The sequence below is a fragment of the Tursiops truncatus genome, chromosome 10, assembly GCF_011762595.2.
Source record: "Tursiops truncatus isolate mTurTru1 chromosome 10, mTurTru1.mat.Y, whole genome shotgun sequence".
Lineage (NCBI taxonomy): Eukaryota > Metazoa > Chordata > Mammalia > Artiodactyla > Delphinidae > Tursiops > Tursiops truncatus.
In genome coordinates this window covers 37832405-37845850 of record NC_047043.1, presented here as the reverse complement: position 1 = coordinate 37845850, position 13446 = coordinate 37832405, and positions in this window count along the sequence as shown.

Genomic DNA, 13446 nt, shown 5'->3' with positions numbered 1-13446 from the left:
TGTGACATGTCTTGCAACACGCCTTGTGGCATCTTAGTTCCCTGACAAGGGATTGAACTTGGGACCCGGCAGTGAAAGCACCGAGTCCTAACCACTGGACCACCCGGGAATTCCTGCAGAAAATTTTAAAATCAGCCACCTGTTCAAAACTGTACAGACACCCAGGGTGGAAGTGAAGGTGATTTCACACCTGCCACTCCACCATGAGCTGTTACCTGCCTGGTCTCACCTTCCTTCACATCCTGTCTCCCTCTCCTGTCTTCCTGCCCTACTCTTCCTACCACCAACCTAGAGTCCAAACGTTCTCTGGACTTCCCTGCGCTTCTCCCTTCTCTCCAATTATCAAAATCCTTCATGACTCAGCCCAAATCTCACCTCTTCTAGAAAGTCCTCACTGACATCCGTGGTTGGGATGACTGTGTCCCAGGCCTGTGCGATGAGATGGGATGCTCTTTCAGCATCAGACACAATTCACTTTGCATTGGGTCACTTCTCAGTGGGTCTGTCTCCCTGGGGGCAGCAGGCCATGGTAATCAGGTCATTAGAGGGTCCTGAGGACATTTCTCTTCATCAGCTTGAAACAAACTTAGGCTTGGAGAGCCATGTAAATTTTATATAAAAAGCAAGAAGATGAAAAAATGATGTACGGGATTTTACTCTCAAAATCCCTTTTCTTTAAAATTTTCTATGTTCATAAAAATCAAATAGCTTTAGCATGGCAGAATCTTATAAATGAGGAGGGGCCCTACTTCTTCATTCCATTCAATTTTAATGAGTCACTCATTCATTTATTCATCAGACATTAACTGACTCTGATTGCTCAAAAGCTATATAAATTAGCAAACACAGTAATGAGTGAGGCAGTATAGTGCAGGGATTAACTACATAGACTCTAGCTAACTGGCTGTGTGTAAATCCCACTCCACCACTTATTAGGCATATCACCTTAGGTAAATAAGTCATTTACATTCTCTGTGTATCAATTTCCCATCTGTAAAATGGAGATGATAATGGTAGCACCTATCAAGGTCGTTATGAGGATTAAATGAGCTAATATATATATATAAAATACATATAACGTGACAAGTCACAAGAGTGTCTGGTAGGGACTTCCCTGGTGGTGCAGTGGTTAAGAATCTGCCTGCCAATGCAGGGGACACGGGATCGAGCCCTGGTCCGGGAAGATCCCACATGCCTCGGAGCAACCTTGATTACTGAAACCCATGCGCCTAGAGCCTGTGCTCCACAACGAGAGAAGCCACCGCGATGAGAAGCCCGCGCACCTCAAAGAAAAGTAGCCCCCGCTTGCCGCAACTAGACAAAGCCTGCGCACAGCAACGAAGACCCAACACAGCCAAAAATAAATAAATTAATTAAAAAAAAAAAAAGAGTGCCTGGTATGTGGCTTTTAAGTCACTTTTGTCAGCACTCTTATAAAATTGGTTTAAATAGAGACCAAGAAGGACCCCCTCAGTCTGGAAAGATGAGGAGGTCCTTGCTAGGTCAAGGAGGGATGGGCATTCCAGGCAACAGGAACAGCACATACGAAGGCTCAGAAGTGTCCACCAGCAAAGCCAGTTGGGGGAACTGGGAATTGGGGGCAGGCTGAGAGGTGCAGGGGTGCTGCGAGCTGTATACAGATGGATGGCTGTGCCATGTCAGGCACTTGGGACTTTATTCTAATGGTAATAGGGAGCCGGTGAAGGGCTCTAAGTGACAGAGCAGCTGTGTGTTTGACACAGATGGTTCTGGCAACAGTGTGGAGGATGGTATAAGCCTGGAGGTGGGACCCCTCCACACCCATTAGAAGTCCAGGAGGGAGGTGGTGAGAGATGCCCAGGCAGTGAGCCCTGAAAGGAGAGAGTAGATGGAAGAGATGGAACAAGAAAACCCACAGGATGGGGGGCAGATTGGATACGGTAAGAGAGGGAAGATCTGGAGCAGCCCCCAGGTGTTGCCCTGGGCCACCATGTGGCCTTAGTAAATCAAAATAGGAAATATAGCAGGAGGATCAGGCAGATGTTGTGTTTGTGATGCTCTGGGGAGGGGTGGGCAGAGGTGATGGCTTCAGTGTGGAGCACATTGTGTTTAAGTTCCCCTCCCAGGGGTTGTTCTGCCTGTGTGGTGTTTCCTGGGCCCCCACCCAACACACATACACACACACACACACACACACACTCTCTCTCTCTCTCTCTCTAAGAAGACGGTTACTGTGTCTTACTCATTTCTGTATCCACCCCCTATCCTCCCCACCCACCCCAACACCACGCCTAGCACACACTGTGTGCTCCGTGACTGCAGCTAAATTGGGTTTAATGGAATCCAAGCTTGCTCCCTACCCAACACTCTAGATTGGATAATGATGTTACAAACACAACCATTCCACCTCCCATTCTCTGGATTACTGCTGTGCTGCCCTGGAGGAGTCCAAGAGAAGCTCCCTTCCATTTGAGGGGGCAGCCTGCCTGGGACACTGCTGTCAGCCTCAGAGCTGCCACATCAACCTTGCGACTGGACCCTCTTCAAAGCTTTCCCCCCACTCCCCCACAGGAAGAGAACAAGGACCTGAGGCCTATGAATGGATGGAATGTAGTGAAGAGAGTGACAGTGAAAGCAAAGAGATCAGCCTCACAAAACGACAATGACGGCTCCTTGGAGACATTGCTCCCAGGAGTGACAGAATCCTCCCCCCACCCCTGCCCTGGTCCCCCATGTAAAGTGAGGCCCTGGAGTGAGCCCACAGCTCTTGGGGCTTTCCCTGCTTCCCATAGGGCCATCAGTAAGGAAAATGAAGACAAAAGACCCTAGTTTGATACAAATCCAGAGACAGCCAGACCCCAACTATGGAGCACTCTCCTCATTCCAAGTATGAGCTGGGCCCCCTCATCTGAGAGCTGAGGGTGGAGAGGAGAGTGTGTGTATATGTGTACCCTTGTGTGCAAACATGTATGCCTGTGTGCCCACGTGTGCACGCGTGTGAGAGTGTGTGCCCCCAAGGTGCACGTGGGCATGACTGTTGCCCATGATGCACCCATGCATATGCACTTGTGTCCGTTTGTATGTTGCCCATGTGTGTCTGTGTGTGCCCGTGTGTATATGTGTGATGATTGCATATGTGTGTGTAATGCCTGTCTGGGGGAGGGGCAGGGGGAGCAGTGGGGTATTTGTTTACAAAGTTACTGGTCTGTTTGTGGGCAGGTAAGTAGGCGTGGGTGTGTTTATGGGAGTAGGAGCCGTATGTTTATTGTAAGGGAAGATTTCTGCCCGGGTGTTTGTGAATAAGGAGGGACAGGTGAGGCGGGGCAGCCATCCTTCTGCCTGAGACTCTGCCTGTCCTTCTACCCTTCCAGGGCTCACCTCCTAGGGCAGCCACCTTTGCCAAAACGGCCCCAGTTTGATGCCCCAGTTTCAGCTGGCCTGCCCAGCAGAAAGGTGCAATATCTTGCAGGCCCTGAGGAAGGATGAGCTCATTCTCTGCAAGTTGAAAGGGGCACACAGAAGTGTGGGATGGGAGCAAAAATTCATTTCAACTCCTCCAGGGTGGCTGACAAAACAAATACCTTTCCCACGGGAGGACCTGCCCCGGGATGGGAGGGGTACAAAGTGAGGGAGGCTCTGTCGGTTCTGGTGGTGGAGACCTAGGGGACACCCCTCAACAGATCCCCCAGACTGTGGGGGCCTCGGGGGGTAGCACTGGAATTAGATAGCAGATGATTGTGAGGCTGTCAGAGGAAGGAAATGGGAGGGAAAGGGGGCTTTCAGTAAGAGAAAAACCTGAGCAAAGGCCCTGAGGCAGGAAAATGCCCAGTACGCTTGAAAGCGTTAGAGCGAAGGGAAACTTAAAGCCCCTCTGGAGGCGGCCTCCTTCACGTACATGGGAGAAAACCTGGGAGGAAACTGAAGCCCAGAGAGAGGATGTTTTTCTGACACCCAGCAGCAAAAGCGAGGGCTCCTGCCCTCCAGGTCAGGGCTCTTTCTGCTGCTGGGGTATCAGACTGTTTGGTTTTGCCTCCTTTGCTTTCTTATCCCCAGCTAGGCAGGCTGCGTCAAGGTCCCCGTTCTCGGCCTCCCTCTGCCAGCAGCCAGCTGTGTGATACTGACCAAGTCACTTTACCCCTCTGAGCCCCTCATCTCCATTATGAAGGTAGCATAAGGCCTTGCCTCACCTGGGAATGCTACCTTTGACTCCCTAGGGAGCTAAAATTTCTCTTAGTCGTCCTATCCCCAGCACTAGCAGAAGCTACAGCACAATGTAGGTGCTCAAGTAAGTGTTTTTATTTTTATTGATTAAAATACATGTTTTAAAAATCTTTTGGCCATGCCACATGGGACCTTAGTTCCCCGAACAGGTATAGAACCCATGCCCCCTGCAATGGCAGCACAGAGTCTTAACCACTGGACCACCAGGGAAGTCCCTTAAGTGTTTTTAAATGAGGGAAAGAAGGAATGATGAGCTCCTTGACTCTTCCTCTACCACCCTCCTTTGAGAGCCTCAGCCTCTCCCCCACCCCCCACCCCACCCCCCGAGGCGGGACATAGGGTGAAGGAGGCCCAGAATCAAAAAGACCTTGAAAGGGAAGGCAGGAAAGATAAATAACCTAACCGCACAGAGGCCCTGACTTCTCCCTGTCTCTGGGCAGATGCCCTTGAGAGCGCCCTTCCTGGCAGCCTTGGCCTTGCTGAAAACTGCTTTGGTGAGGGGGCTGGAGGAAGGGCCTAGATCTCTAGCAGAACATGGGGGCAACTGGACCTAGGAGGAGCCCTGGCAGGCCTCTCCTCACTCACTGCCACTCGGCTCAGAGAAGTATCCCAAGTGTCCTGTCCCAGTCCTGAGGGGTTGGCTCTGGAACCTTCCGTTTCCCATTGCAATGATTCCTTAGCTTTTTCAAACTCCAATTACCCTCCTTTTTTGAGGCCCCCTTCTCACGTTAAATTTTTTATTGCCTATTTCATTCTTCATGATAGCAGCTGTATTTCTTTTAACCTTGTAACACACACACACACAGGAAACTAATCTATGGTGAGAGAAATCAGATCTTGGTTACCTCTGGGGTGGGGACTGACTGGGAGGGGGCATGAGGGGACTTAGGCATGCTGAAGATGTTCCGAGTCTCTATCTAGGTGATAGTCACATGTGTATACATATCTGTCAAAATTCATTGAGCTGTGCCGTTAAGGTTTATGTATTTTACTGTATGTAGAGTATACCTCAATAAAGTACTGCTAGCATAAGAGACACACATACAGAGAAATACATAGAACAGACACGATCAGTTTAATGAATTATAAAGCAAGTACCTGCATAAACACCACCCAGAATGCCTGATGCCCCCATGCGGTCCACAGTGCTGGCTCCCCTTGGACCCCAACACCCACACACTGGGCATCACAGGCCCCAGGCACCTCCTGTTCCCCAGATTTACAAGGACTCGGAGACCAGGGATGAGGGCAGCACACTGGCTTTGGAACCTCACATTTCCCATCAGTGTAACCCCAGGCTTGACTGCAACTCCTGTTCTGATGAGTTGAAGGAACAGAAAACACACGCGTTTCCCCTTTCTGAGACGGGGGTTTCCGTACCAGACTCCCCCGGCCGAGTCTTGGCTGGGGGGTGAGGGGTGTCCCCAGCGAACGTCCAGGAGAAATGTGCCTTCCCTGCATCCCTGCTAAAAATAACCTCAAGCAGCACTGCTGCCACTGAGCAGCAGGAAGGACGGAATCGTGTTTTGCTTTAAACCTCGAAGCAGCTCAGCAGTTGGGGGCGAGGGAGGGGTGGGAGAGAGAGGCTAGGGATCTGAGAGCCCTGGCAGCACTCTCCCCACCCCCACCCTCAGCTGCAACTGGTCCTCTCAGGGGTGCCTGGGAGGAGTGTTGGTCGGGGGGAGGGATGACAGCGCTTCCCAGCAGAGCAGAAAGCCCGGGAACGTTGGGGATGGGTGGGGAGGGTCTCTGTCCTGCTAACTGGAGCGTGCAGGCTGGAGGGGCAGGAGTCACGTACTCCACGGGGTCCCCACCTCCTCTGAGAAGGACTCTGTCCCAGCAGCCCACGCCAGGCTCCCTCTGCCGCCCCTGCCCTCCTGCAGCGTGGCCGCCTGCCCCCGGGGGCTCGTGGCACACACAGGGCTGAGGACTGTCATTTCACGTTCCCGGCTCTGCCTGGCTTCCGCTCTGCCCAAAGAGATCGGGAGGTCCTCAAGGGCGGGTGCGGTCCAGCGCGAGGAATTTCCCTGGAAACGGGAAGTACAAGATGTGTCAGTGTGGGATCCCAGCGCGAGGAGCTGAGGAGTGGCTGAGTAAAGGGAAGGGGCCCTCCTGGCCTCTCGCTCCTGCTCTCTCCTCCCGCAGCTACCCTGCCCGGCTCACGCATCAGAGGCGTCACGTGGTGGCAGGACCGTTCTGCAGTCGACCCCAGTTTTAAGAACTACCATGGGTTGAATGTGTGCCACGTTCCAGGCACTGTACTGACCTTACATGGATTACCTCATTTAATCCTCTCTGCAAACCTATGACATTGGAATTCTTACTCTCCCTATTTACAGATGATGAAACTGAGGCTTAGGGTGATGAAATACTCATCCTAGGCTGCCGCTAGTAGAATGTGACAGAGACAGGGCTTGAAGTCATGATTTGGGACACAGAGAACCTCCAGGATGAATCTCCAGAGAACAGTGAGACAGAATTTTGGACTCCTAAATAATTTAGGACACTGGTTGCTGTGCATGATACTCTGGTAGAAAAAGAGCTGTGGATTTAGGCCAAAATTTGTACTACCAGTTAGGATATTGGCCAAGGAACTTAACCATTCTGAGCCTCAGTTTCCATCTCTACAAAAGGGATACAATAATCCTTACGTAGAGTCGCTGGGGAGTAATGAATTTGAACCCAACATTTTTTCTAAACCTGAAAAACACCAAGCTCCATCCTGCCTCAGGGCCTTTGCATGTGATTTTTCCTTGGCCTAGAACCCTAAGTCCCCAGATGTTCACGTACTGGTTTGTTCTTGTCATCTAGGTCTCAGCTCATACATAACTGTCCTTAGAGCAGTCCACCCCATTACTTGCGGCTGCATCACTGTGTTTTATTTTCCTTTGAGCTTAGCACGATCTGAAATTATCTTTTTGATTTATTTATTTTGTTTTGTTTGTTTGTTTATGGCCTATCCTCCCTCCGCAACTGCCAAGGAGGTAAAGTTTCTTGAGAGCTGGGACCTCCATGGGGTTCAATGACCCATTCCCAATGTTCAGAGCAGCACCTGGCAAACATCAGAGCTTGCTAAACATTTATGAATGAATGAATGATTATGTTTTAGAAACAGCATTACATTGAAGTGTCTGACTCTCCCTCTGGCCTTGCTGAGCCAAAGGACAGTAAATGTGGGTTAATGGGGACTTGAGAGAGCGTTTCAGTCCTGGCCCAGGCCCAGCCCTGGGGCTCCTAGGCTGTAGGGAGCCATAAGGCTGCTTGGGTTTCTGGCTGCTCCAGGACAAAGGTCAACTCTTTTGCTGGAACAGGAGGTTCTGTACCATCTGGGGCTGCCTGCCTCTGGCCACATCTGCCCAGGTTCCCCAACCTGCACTCCAGGTCCAGGCCAGACCAAACAACTCAAAGTGCCCGCCAGAGAACCCAGGGCTGCTTCATGCCTGTGTGCCTTTATACACACTGTTCCTTTTACCTGGCACGCCCTGCACCCTTGCTCTGCTTGGCTAGCTCCTCTCAGACTTGAAGACTGGCCTCCTCAGAGGAACCCTCCCAGAGCCCTCTGGCCACACCAAGTCCCTGACTTCCCAGGGCATTATAGTGATCTGTTTTTGTGAGTCTTCCCAAGTAGCCGGGAGGTCTTTCTTTTTTCTTTAATTTAAAAAAAATTTTGTTTATTTTTTTGGCCACGCTGCGTGGCTCGTGGGATGTTAGTTCCCCGACCAGGGGTCGAACCCAGGCCCTCGGCAGTGTAAGCCTGGAGTCCTAACCACTGGACCACCAGGGAATTCCCAGCCCAGAGACCTCTTGAGGACAATGACTAGCTTTTGCGCCCCCAAGTTGAAGCACAATGCCTGGTGCACACAGTAGGTACTTAATAGATGCTCCAGCACAGCTTTTGGACTTTGGATTCCCCAGGCATTAACACAGTTCCTGAGGCACACAGTAGGCACTCATGAAGAGCACACTGAACGCATGAACCAGAGCAATCTGACCTGTCTTCTAAAGTTGGAGGTGAGGTAAGGAGTGGGGGTGGGGGTAGGAGTGGAAGATGCTTCCTCGCAGACAAGATGGTGTCAGAGGGCAGAAGGCAGAGGGGACCTTAGGAAACTTGCCAGGAGAAGGGGCATACAAAAAGCAAAGGTGAAAAGCAAACATGGATGGAGGCATATAAACAGGGCTCTCAGTGAGCAAGGAGAGAAAAAGAGAGAAGGAAGGATAAAAGAGGAAGAAAGAACTGGGCTCAGAGGGGACAAAATGTGCCTGTGAGAGCCACAAAGGAAAGGAAGCCAGAGAGTTGGCCAGGCCAACTAACTACAGGATGTCTGGTGCCCTTGCTTCAGCCCTGGGAGTAGATAAGGGTGGCATGGGCAGTGTGGTGCTGCGGTCCCTTCCTAGGGTGATAGGGCTGGATGAAAGGTCACGTCACCATGTTTGGGGACATCTTGGGAAACTTCCTCTCTTAGCTCAGGAGAGGCCCTATGTTATGAAACAAAGCACCCCAGATATCACAGTCACAAATTTAGTTTCTTGCCCTTGGGTGAGCAACTTGGCTTCTCTTGCCTCAGTTTGCCCAAAAAGAAAGTGGGTACTGTTCTCCTTACTTTAGATCTCCTTACATTAAGATTGTACTGAGTTAGGACATATAAGTGAAATGTATACGCCCTGATATGGCCAGGGATTGACATAATGGTGGTGATTTCTGCCAAAACCCTGCTGTGAATGGGTCCTAAGAGAGGCCATGCCACCGTGTCACTGGGTGCCACAGACAGTCCTGAGTTTAGAGACCTGGAACCCAGGTTCAGCCCCTGGTTTTTAGTTCCCAGTGCTGGAGCAGTACAGTGAGGCAAAGTTTACTCCCAGGTGAGGGGCTGAGTGGCGGCAGGCATGCCAGTCGGCCGAGAGACGACTGAGGCCGCACACAGCCAGCAGGCCTGACCACCCACCGCCCTCACTGAGTGTCCTCTGGGGCCTCTGCATTTCAGCCTGTCAAATGGGCTGAAAATGGTTTTCTGGCTGTCATCTCATACCTCAAGGCATGCATGGACTCTAAGGAGGCAGAGTTCCTGGAATCATTTGAAGAGAGGAGGGAATAAGACTCTGAGGCTTGAGAAATGGAAGGTTTGTGATTTGGGTACATGATCTAAGCCATCTAGCAGGACACTGCGAAGTGCTGGCTTTGCTGCCAGACAGACCTAAATGTGAATCCCAGCTCTGTCACTTCTCTGAGCCTCGGTTACCTTAACTGTCAAAGGGGGCTCCCAGTAGCATCCGCCTCCTAGAGTCACTGTGAAGAGTAAATGAGCTTGTGTATATCAAGCCCTGAGCCCAATGCTTGGTCCCTAGGAGGCAACTGATACGAGCTATTATTGTGAATAATAATATCACATGCTCCTGGGGGAGGAAAGCCAGATCACAAACGTATCGATCTCTGGATATCAAAGCCACTTTGAGGAGATTAAAGTGGTCACCACTCAAAAATCATGATGTCACCAAGTGTCAAATTCCATTTTGCAGCTTCTGTTAGTAATGTGTGACTCCTGGGGTGGTGGGTGGTAGGATACCCCTCCCCCACATCCCACCTCCCCCGTGTTCTCTGTGACCAGTGGGGGAGGATCAAGGATTAACAGGTCTGCCAAGCTTTTGGGGTGGGTGTGGGGGGCAACTTCAAAAGAGCCTTCAGCTCACTTCTCTAGCTGGGCTCAGGTATAACTGCTGAAGTGCTCGGGAAAACAGGGTGGCAAGGAGCCTCAGAGGCCCAGAGAACCTTCGGACCCAACTTGGAGTGTCCATGGCCTTGGAGGCTGTTTCGGGCTGGCTGATGGGAGAGAGAGAAGGGGACTGGAGGCTTCAACCTTCCCGAGTCCAACTTCTCTCCTCCAGGGCTCATTCTGCCCCCCACCCTCACCTCCCAGAAGACTATAGATCCCAAGGTCTGACCCATGGTGGGTGCGGAAGCCCAGGTGGGAGGTAGGCAGATGAGAGCAGGGGTGACAGGCAGCAGGATGCCACGGCTGAAGAAGGAAGTATAAATATAAAGCAGCCAGTGTAGGACTGGACAGAGGCCATATGAAACACACGGTACATTCCGGCCCCAGCGTAACAAACTGTACCAGCCTTTTTCAGAGCTGGGAGCACTGAGGGGAGGGAAGAGAGCAGAGGTTCCTTCGAGGTTGGCCCTGCCTCCTCCTCCCCCACTTCTCCCACAGCAGGGAAAGTCCCGATGTTCCTTTTGCAACCACAGGAAACCTACTATCCCTGCTCACACTCTGTACCCAGTGTTCCTCTCAGCAGCTCCAGACTGGGAGGGAGCAAGGGGGCGGGGAGGGGGGAGGGGAGGTGTCGGGGAGGGGAGAGGCACAGCAGGCCAGGTCACATCAGGGAAGGTGGCAAGCATCACTCGGACACTGACTTAGAATCACAGGCTGTAAGTGCTGTAACGGAGGTACGGATGACAGGGAGGTGTAGGAAAGGAAGTGCCTTGCCCAAGGTCACACAGCCAGTTGTTCACCAGGGTGGGACCAGAGTGCATCCAGAGCTGGGCAGTGCTGGGCAGCTGTCTTGGGTGTAGTATGTAGGAGTGGCAGGCCAGGGAACAGGCAGTGCCCGGGGAGTGAGGGTGGGGTGCTGCCAGACCCAAGGCTGCCTCTACACTCTGACTGGCTCTGGGCAGGTCTGGCTTGGGTACTGTCCCCTCCACTCTTCCCAAACCTACCCCCCTCCCTTAAATATTAGAGACAATGTATGTGAAGTGCCTGACATGGAGGCTGGTTTGTGGTGACGTCAACCAGACTGAGTCACCTCCACGCCTTTTCTCTCCTCCTCCACACACAGAGCTCAAGGCCTAGAACCTCCTGGGATCTTTCTCCCATATCACCACCTCCTTCCTATTGAGTCCCTATAGCTCTTAACACATTTGGTACTCACCACCTGCTGGCTTGGGTTATTATTTAACCTCACATGCCATGTGTTTGTCTCTTCAACTGGTCTGCAAACTGCCCAAGGGCAGGAAATCATTTCAATACACCCAACATTTATTGAACATCAACTCCAGTGCCAAGCTTGGCCTGTGGGGGATGAGCTCAAGCCATGGGGGGAGGCCTCAAAGAAGCAGACTTTGTTTCTACCTCAAGGACTTTCTAATCTGGTTAAAAGAACAGTATTAGTAAACAGATCACTAGAATATGAGACAGGCCACATGCTGTGTCCTGAGAAAGGTACAGACTGAGTGTGCTGGGCTTTCAGAGCAGAGAGGAATCAGATTTGGCTGGCGCTGTTCCAAGCAGGCTTTATGAGCTAGAGCTTGAGAGATGGGTAGACATGGAGGACAGGCCCTCCTGGCATGGGAAGTGGCACAGGAAACTGGAGTTTGGAAGGAGGGAGAAGAAACGACTTTAGGAACTGTGTCATAAACTTCTTGATAACATCCTTAGCATGACCTAACAGAGCCTTCCCTATGGTAGGGGCTCAGTATGTAAGTCCTTTGTCCCCTCCTTGGTTCAGAGATGGTGGAACCTTCAGGACCAGCGTTCAGGGACGTCTTTCTGCAGAAGGATGGGTAAGGAGAAGACGTGGCCCTGAATAAATCCGGGTTTGGGCTGGACAAAGGGAGGGGTCTGGCTCGGGTTTGGGGTCGTCTTCCTCCACCCTGCCGCCCCCTCCCACTCGCTAGTGTCCAGGCTCTTCCTACCCCTGGCATCCTGCCAGGGGGTTCCCAAGCTATCCAAAAGAGCTGGGCTTCGTTTGCCAGCCCCTGGGGATCCCTGGAGTCTCCAGGCTTGTGTGAAGAAAGGATCAATCAGGGAAGGGGTCGGAGGAACAGGGAGGCTCCTCGGGGATATGGCTTGAATCGGCCCCCTCTAGCGGGCTTCCGTTGTCACGTGACTGCATCCCAGGTCTCCCAAGTCTGGGGCTGACGCACTCCCTGCTATCCTCCTCCAGACTCCTGGACTGAGCGCTGGTGGGGCTTGGGCGGCAGTCTGGGCGGCTCCTTCTCTTGCATGGAGCTACCAACCAACACCTGCCCCCACCCCTTCCCGACTGTGCTGCCCCGGGCCCCCCACACGCCTGGGGATCCAAGTCGGGGCTCAGGTGGGAGATGGAGTGGTCTGGTTGCGCCAAGGCCGGTGACCGGTCAGGGCCGCGCGTCCGAGGCGCGTCCGAGGGGTTGCGCACCAGCCCCTGGCCGTCCCGGGTGCTTGCGCCTGGCCCGGCCCCAGCGCGCGCTCGCAGGGCTGCGGCGGCGGCGGCGGGTAAGCTGCGCGCCGAGCGCAAGCCGCGAGCACAAACAGGGCGAGGAGGCTGGTGTGAGCGCCTGGGCCCGGTGCCAGCGCGCCGGGGCTGGAACACAATGTCCCGAGCGGGCGGGCGAGCGAGCGGGGAGCGAGAACAGCCTGACTCAGCAGCTGGGTAAGTGGGTGTGCTCGCTCACCAGATCAACCGCTCTTGCAGCCTGCGGTCAGCGACGACCCGACTCTCGGAGGCTCCCTCGAGCGGGAGGGGCGAGCGCACCGCCCGCTTCCCGGCTCCCGCCCTGCCTGTCGCTCGGGACCTCCACGTGGCTGGTTTGCGCATCCCTCTGCCTTCTCGCCCCTCCATTAAAGCTTTTCGCCGCCCCTAGCCCGAGCAGAGCGGGCTCCGCCCACTTGGGAGGGGCACTCTCCTCACCCCACCCGGCAGGTGTGACCCACCAGACAGCTGCTGGGTACGCGTTGTCGCATTCCCCCACCACTCTGGGATGCTTCTCTAGGTCTTGGCGTGGGGGATGTAACCCTTAGTTGCAGATGGAGGTAGAAATTTGGTCTAGGGTGGTGGGGAGCAGAGGAAGAGGATGCTGGGAGAAGTAGGATTATAGAGCAAGAAGATCTTCCCCATCTCCGTGCTCAGTTGACCCAGAGTTCAGAGTCTCTTCCTGTCCCCTCCCCTCAAAACCGCTAGGCCCCTGAAGATTTCCTCAGAGGGAAGGAGAAGCAGGTGGGGAGGTGCTTTGAAGCCTGAGACCCTGCTTTTCTGCCTTACCCACCCTCCCACCCAAAGCCACAACAAAGACCCACGAAGCCTGCCACCCAGCCACAAAGCTTCTCCTTCCTTCTCTGCGCCTTATGTCTCCTGCCGTCTGGTGGGGCCATTGTGAGGATGACAGCCCCAGGGCGGGGAGCTCGGATGTCAGCCCAGAGCAGGACTCTTCCTGCGAGGGTGGGGACTTGTCCCATGCCCCAGTCTCCTGGGGTGTCTGCAAGGTGCCCCTGG